Below are 6,792 nucleotides of genomic sequence, written 5' to 3'. Positions count from 1 at the left end.
GCTATTTTAGCATCTGTCCTGGCTCTGCACTATGGAGCTGCTTGAAAGTTTAACTCCGAGGGCATTGCTCACAACTAAGACCATTGCTGTCCATGGGCTCCCAGCACCCCTCAATTCAGTGTCCCTGGTTATATGGTCCTTGCAAGCTGCTTTTCTGTTGCTTTTTCCTAATGATTTGTCTTTATTTTAGTTGTAATTCCAGTTTCGTCCTGGGAGATGGTCTGTGTATCTTCCATTCACTCCACTGACAGGTTGGAAGCTCTTCTGTTTTTCAACTGGAAAATAAATCTCAAATATTTTGATAGATGATAGACAATAAAAGTATTTGCCATGTAAGTCTGATGTTGCTATGTTAATATTAATATACATTTTTGATTTAATGAGAAGATTATTAAAAGAGTGAAATTTTATCAAAATAACAATTTTAATGCCTCAGAAAGTCATAACAATTCTAAATTTGTATGCAGAAAATAACATAGATTCAAAATATATGAAACTAATACAACTGAAAAAAAACTTATAAAATGTAGAATCATATTAGAAGTTATATAATATTAGAACAACCAGTAAATGAATCAATTTTTTTTAAAAAAAGCACTCATAAATGTTGACATAGTAAAATAAATAGACTACTGTATCAAACAACTGAATAATATTATTTGTAAGCAAGCATAAAACAATTTTCAAAATATACTATATTCTGGGTCAGAAAGAAAATTCTAACACATTTCAGAGGATTGAAACTCTTCAAAGTTCTTGTCCTGCAGTGAAATTATATTAAAAAAGCAAAGGTAATTCAAATATTACTTGAAATGGTTCAAATATGTGTAATTAAGTAATAAATTTCTAAGTAACCCATTTGTCAAAGAGATATTAAGTTATAAACCTGTCAGATGCTGCTAAGTCTGTTCATAGTAGGGAATTTTTAGGTCCAGATTTTTGTAATAGACAAAAAAAAAAAAATTAGTATTAATGGCAAGTGTGTTCATTTCATAAAGCTAGAAAAAGAGCAGGGAATTAAATGCAAGTCAACTAAGAAGAAATAAAATCAGAGGAGAAGTCAGTGAAATAGAAAATAGAGAAAATTAACAAAGCTAAAAGTTGGTTTTTTGAAGACCCTAATGTAGTAGACATAGAAATGTATAATGTACCTTGGTTGGTTTTGCTCAGTGGTTAGAGCGTTGGCCTGGGGACCAAAGGGTTTGATTCCCGGTCAAGGGCACATATCTGGGTTGTAGGATTAATCCCTGGTCCTGGTGGGGTTCATGTGGGAGGTAGCCAGTTGATGTGTCTCTCTCAGGTCGATGTTTCTCTCTCTCTCCCTCCCTCCCTTAACACTCTATTTAAAAATTCGTGGGAAAATAAATATCCTTGGGTAAGGATTAACCAAAAAAAAAAAAAAAAAAAGAAAAGAAAAGAAAGAAAGAAAAAGAGAAGAAACGTGTAATGAGAATTCTCCTTCAAAGGACTTTCTGTCTAGCCGAAGGGAGTGGTGGGTAGAAAGCATTCAACTCCTATTTACTTCAGGGTCTGCCCAAATGTAGAGAGCGATCTGCTCTAAATCATGGATTTTCCAGGGGCAACTCATATCTGATCAAGGCAGACATATAAAATCTCCACAATTTCAACGCCATATGGGGTAACGGAAATTCTGATTTAGTGCTCCCCGCCGTGTTAGTCAAGGTTTTGGCAGGCCAGCATCAAAACGTCGATCCATGATATACTGTGAGTGTTGGTAATGGGAGTGGTTCAAGAAAGTAAGTGAGAAAATAAATCATTTTTGCAGTTAGGTTTTGAGGTTGGATTATTCACTACCTGTCTGACAATAAGCATCCCAGTGCTGATGGAGGTGGAGCACGGACAAACCTACATAAGGTGGTTGTCCAGTGTTAAACCTCTCACTGGTAGTGAATTAGAAAGGCATCCTGGGGAGAGAATGCACTGGTTAATCCTGTACATCAGGTCTTTGAAATGTACAGAGGGAATAGTATCTGCAAGAGTAAGTCGCTTGCCTGGATATTGCCAAACGCCACTGATGTTCCACACAGAGTCAATGAAGACCTGGGGGGAGAACTGGGCAATTGAAAGCCAAGTGTAAAACCTGCCCTGCAGTGAGAGGTAGAAAATACCTGGAAAGGGCCCTAAGAGCTTCTGGCAGTAACCTCCCGGTGGCCACCCAAGGAGAACCCCAAGTTCAGTTCAAACTTGTATTGGTTGGTGACGAGGGGACTGGGAAAGCTGCATTCATGAACCGTCACCTGGCTGGGGACCTGGAGACGAAGTATGGGGCCGCCCTGGGTGTCGAGGTCCGTCCCGTCGTGTTGCACAGACAGAGGGCCTAGTTTGCCCTGTGGGAGGCAGCAGGTGGGAGAGGCTCCTGGGCGAGGCCGCTGTTACCATGTTTGATGTAATTCCAGAGCGACTGACAAGGGTGAGCTCACTGGCGTAGATCTGGTACGAGTGTGAGAACATCCCCATCGTGCTGTGTGGCAACAAAGTGGATACTAAGGAAGAGAAGTTAAGGCTAAAGCAGTTTGTCTTCCACCGAAAAAAGAATCGTCAGGACTATGTCTTTTCTGCGGAGAGTGCCTGCAACTTGCAAAGCCTCCTCTGGCTGGCCAGAAAACTGGTTTGGAGGCCCTGACTCGGATATGACGCCAAGCCTGCTCTTGCCCCCAGAGGTGGTCGTGGACCCCGCTTTGGCAGGGCAGCGTGAGCACGATCCAGAGGTCGCTCAGACCACCTCTGTCCCGGGTGAGGATGACGACCTGGGACAGAGGGAAGCTGGAGCCCAGCGTCAGTTTTCCAGGCCCTGTCCCGGGATGCCGGTGCTGCAGCGTGTTTGCCACGTTATTACACAGCTGAGCGGTACCGGTGCTTGATCTTTGGGGTGCTGGAGATGAATGGCTTCGGAGTGAGTGTGGCATACTTATCTGTTTGGGAATGAAGTTGTTTCCTTATTGAGTTCCAAATATAAGACTGCTGCAGTCACCTCACAATCTTCAGGGTGAAATCTTATTAGTGACTGTCATTCACACTGCTTTTTCCTTTAGAACTAGAATAAAGTTGTATTTCAAAAATAAAGAAAGAAAGAAACAAACAAAAGCTTAGGACCCAGTCAAAGAACGGTGAGAGAATCCAAATTCAAAGAGGGTTACTGCTCACCAGGGCTATTCTATTGCATCAACACCATTTCCCTGGTAGGAAATCTTGGAGCTTCAACACGTTGGATGGAGACACCAGGGTACATGCCATGAAACTTTTGTCTGTTATGGATCTTCCTGAGCCTATGAAAGTAGGACCACCATCAAGAGCCAGAATGCCCAATTCCCCACTTCTGGTTTGAAAGAGAACTGGGGTTCTTTCCTGTCAGTTAGAAGGTGTGTCCTCCAGATCTGCCCCCACCTCCCATCATGGCCACTACTTCTAACTAGGGTTAAGTTGTAGCATAACTTGCGTGGTTCTATAGATGAAAGAGCTGCAAGAAATAGATGTTATATACCAATAGGTACTGGGGAAGTATGAATGGGACTGTGTTTTAATGGTGCTTAATCGAGGAGTGATAATATATAATAGAGGAAATATTTTTTTATTTGAGAATGCTCTCCTGTGATGTAATATTTATCACTGAGAAAACAATTCCAGGAGATGGGGAAAATTTGCTACTAATATGTTTTCTAGAAGCATACAAAAAACTATGGCCTGTACTGAGTGAAGCTAAAAGGCCAGAATTGCTATAGTAGGCATGGGAAAAATAAATTAAAGCTCATGGAAGTGGGCATTCAGGGATAGACATAGCATATATGGCCAGAAAGTCTGCCAGATGATTCTGTTCCATGGGAAGGCCCGGATGACATACCATTTACAAGGGCTATGAGAAATGATTTGATGAGCAGGGCATCAACAACACTAAAATGTTCAGTGGTAGCATTAATCTATAAGCCCTGGCTGTCAGTAAAAGCAACTATTAATAAATGTGGCTTACTGACAATAATTGTAATGATAGGACTCTCCCTAAAATAGAGGACAGGTGTGGAGTTAATTACTAAGTCTAGCAGGCTACAAATATATTATCTATTAAGTCAAAGTGGAAGCCAAAACAAATCTGACTTACAGATAATTTTGAACATGGCATCCCTATGGGCTAAATAGACATGCAGTAAATAAGAATACTACTCAGCTTGTACCCAGAAGAAGAATCAAGGATGGAAGACCAGGAAGCTGAGGGAAGTTGCCTCAATAAAAGCCATAACCCCTTACCCAGTAGTTCTCAACCTACCTAATGATGTGACCCTCTAAACAGTTCCTCATGCTGTGGTGACCCCCAACCATAAAATTATTTTTGTTGCTACTTCATAACTGTAACTTTGCTTCTGCTATGTCTTAGGCAACCCCTGTGAAAGGGTCATTCGGCCCCCAAAGGGGTCACGACCCACAGGTTGAGAACCGCTGCCCCAATCTTGGCCTGTTTCCAGATCTGAAATCCAGTGATTGAAGAGGAGACCAACCCCCAAGACAAGGGATTCTGTAAGAACACAAAAGTATATTCAGTGATTCCCCCGGGTTTAGCAATGGATTGATATAACAGTGTTAATCAAATATTTTAAGGACTATTAGACACCCATCTGAATTGATATAGAACTCTGGAGACACAAAGTATCATCAAGGTACCCCTGATAAGAGTTGGATCATATGTGGTGAGATAATATATATATATATATATATATATATATATATAATATATATATATATAAATATTATATATATTATATATATATTCATTAAGACCATATATATATATATATATATATATATATATGGTCTTAGTGAAGTTCTAGCTTATAATGGAGTTCTTGGTTCTGTAAATTCATCCAATGGCTATTTTCCTGCTTCCCAATCTATAATTAAAATACTTGCAGTTGGTGCAACCTGCACTCTGATTCCTTAATCTTTGAGGTAAGAGCTCCCATACTGGGGAACACCAAGAAGAAGTCTCGGAAACCGCTCCCATCCCTCAGACAGGAGAGCAATTAAAACACAGTATTATACTCCAAGCGGATGATGGAAACAGTGCCTGCTGTATGGTAAATTTATCTTCTTTTTTAAATTCACCAAGTTCCCCTCTTCTTCTTGATCCAGGATCTCAGTCATTCATCTAGGCTGTTTCAACATACTCCTTGAAGGGTTTTAAGTCAGTCTTTATACTATAACTAGGATGATCATTCTAACACAGGTATAAACAGGTCATCCCTCTTTTTCAAAATCCACAAATGGTTTACTCCTGGATTAAGTTAAAACTGTATAACCTGGGGTGGGGGGATGGTAAAGGGGGTCAAATATATGGTGATGGAAGAAGATTTGACTTTGGGTGGTAGGCACACAATACAATACACAGATGATGTATCATAGAACTGTACACTGCAAACCTATATAATTTTATTAACCAATGTTACTCCAATATATTTAATAAAGATAAAAACTGTATAACCTGGCATGTGCCAATGCATCTACTTTTGAGGCCTCTGCAAAAACTTCTTGTACTGTCATGGGACCTTCTTTTATATCTTTATAAACCCAGAGTCTAATTTTGTGTTATCATGTCTATTTCCTTCAGTGGTCCTGCCCACACTAAATATACTTAGAGGTAAGTGGTTATGTCTTATTTACCTTTCTTCCCAATGCCTTATTTAGTGACTGACACATATACGGTGTTCAATACATGTAAGACTGAATGAAGAGTGTGCCTGGCCCACATTGTCAGGAAGAATCCACTAGTTAAATCCTTTAGTTTAGTGCTGCCAGGAGGCCTAGTAGAGGAAAGTGCCAGAGCAATATTTGCTTTAGGAATGCAGGATTGGCTATTGTCTTTTGCAGAATTTATTTGTTTTTATAATTAATTTTTAACATAGACTAGCAATAAAATTAGTTGTCATTCCCAGGGGTATAAAGAATGCCAGTAAATGATGCCAGGGATAATTTTCTCAGAGCAGAAAAGACAATAATACTGCAGTTAATAATTCATACGCATATACTGTAGAGTTGGCTGTTATAGCAATGCCGATCAATTATAAAGAGGCATCTTGAGTTCTTCTGCTTTTTTATGCAAAAGACAGCTGTCCATAAATTCTTGCCAAGTCAGTATTCAGAAAACATGTATATAGTTCTAGTCTAAGTTCTAAGCACAGAGATTGGAAAAATAAACACTCCTCAGCCAAGCAGTGAGATATTCAGGTCAAATAGATTTGCAACAACCATTGAGATTTATTCACGTATTTCTGAAGGAGTCATATGTTAGAACAAGAGGGATTTTTAATATCATTCTCATTTGATCCTGTCATTTTATAGTTCAGTAAAGTTAATCTGTCGATGTTCTGGAATTCTACCCATGAGCCCACAGTCAGGTACATCCAGAGCCCTCCAGCATTTTTTTTTTTTTTTTTCACGGAATGATCCTGCTCCGGTGGTGTTGCTGAGGTCCTCCTAGGGCCTGGCAGGGAGCCACAATGCTGTAAATGTTGACCATATGGGTAAACTCCAGGAAGTAGCCCAGCTGAAGTATGCTTGTACTTTCAGTTCAGCCAGACTTTGTGTAAAGTTGGACATCATAAATTATTCTTAGGAACAGTGTTCTCTTTAATTCAGAATGACATTTTTTCCCTCCTGAAAGTAGAATCAGCTGCTTATTTAAAAGACTGTTAAAAATTGCCATCTACCAAGTTTGAAGGAGAGATAATTCATTCTTTTAAGATGCTTCTGTAGCTAAATTTGGGAGAGCAATGAAAACAATTCCAT

The 6,792-nt window shown here is 39.6% G+C and overlaps 1 pseudogene; it reads left to right on the top strand.

Annotated features, from left to right (window-relative positions):
- Positions 1 to 1,738: 1,738 nt before the first annotated feature.
- On the top strand, positions 1,739 to 2,882 carry LOC118627746 (annotated as a pseudogene).
- Positions 2,883 to 6,792: the final 3,910 nt, after the last annotated feature.

This window comes from Molossus molossus, unplaced genomic scaffold (genome assembly GCF_014108415.1).
Source record: "Molossus molossus isolate mMolMol1 unplaced genomic scaffold, mMolMol1.p scaffold_m16_p_13, whole genome shotgun sequence".
NCBI classification, from domain to species: domain Eukaryota; kingdom Metazoa; phylum Chordata; class Mammalia; order Chiroptera; family Molossidae; genus Molossus; species Molossus molossus.
This window is presented reverse-complemented; position numbering and strand designations above follow the sequence as displayed.